Source organism: Bison bison, unplaced genomic scaffold (assembly GCF_000754665.1).
Source record: "Bison bison bison isolate TAMUID 2011002044 unplaced genomic scaffold, Bison_UMD1.0 scf7180017864519, whole genome shotgun sequence".
Classification (NCBI taxonomy): Eukaryota; Metazoa; Chordata; class Mammalia; order Artiodactyla; family Bovidae; genus Bison; species Bison bison.
Genome location: NW_011495072.1, coordinates 1,404,231 through 1,404,924, shown reverse-complemented (window position 1 = coordinate 1,404,924; position 694 = coordinate 1,404,231). Strand labels below are relative to the sequence as shown.

The 694-nt window shown below is 53.5% G+C and overlaps 1 protein-coding gene across 1 annotated transcript in view; it reads right to left on the bottom strand.

The window, feature by feature from the left end:
• Positions 1-694, bottom strand: part of ADAMTS2 (ADAM metallopeptidase with thrombospondin type 1 motif, 2) — a gene marked incomplete at its 5' end in the record, with an annotated part of 244,363 nt that overhangs the window by 168,438 nt on the left and 75,231 nt on the right. The gene's annotated exons all lie outside the window — the stretch shown is intronic.

Sequence of the window (694 nt, the reverse complement as noted above, 5' to 3'; positions counted from 1 at the left end):
CAAAATGATAAGATTTCATGTTTGAAATATGGAATTCCATCTTCCCTTGGAAAATGCAGGCTCTGACAACAGTGCATGGTGCCCAGCAGTGGACACCATGGATGGAGCATGCACTTCAGCCTCAGGCCACAGTCCCTACTGTATATCCTTTTATCCATGACAGCCAGCAGCCCAGACTCGGCAGCAACTGAACCGCTGCCTCCACCAAAACTAATTATGGCTCTTCCATGCTGTCAAGCCCTCAAAGGACCCCCGTCCCCATCAGGATTCAAGCCGTTCTACACTCTGGCATCCAAGGCTCTCAGCCTGCCACTGTCCTCTTTGCCCCCAGCTCACACACCTCACTGCTGCTGCTGCTGCTAAGTTGCTTCAGTCGTATCCGACTCTGTGCGACCCCATAGATGGCAGCCCACCAGGCTCCCCCATCCCTGGGATTGTCCAGGCAAGAACACTGGAGTGGGTTGCCATTTCCTTCTCCAATGCATGAAAGTGAAAAGTGAAAGTGAAGTCGCTCAGTCGTGTTCGACTCTAGCGACCCCATGGACTGCAGCCTACCAGGCTCCTCTGTCCATGGGATTTTCCAGGCAAAAGTACTGGAGTGGGGTGCCATTGCCTTCTCCGCACACACCTCACACCAGTCCCTAAAATGGTCCCGTCCTTCCAATACAGAGCACACCACCTGGCCTTCAAGCTC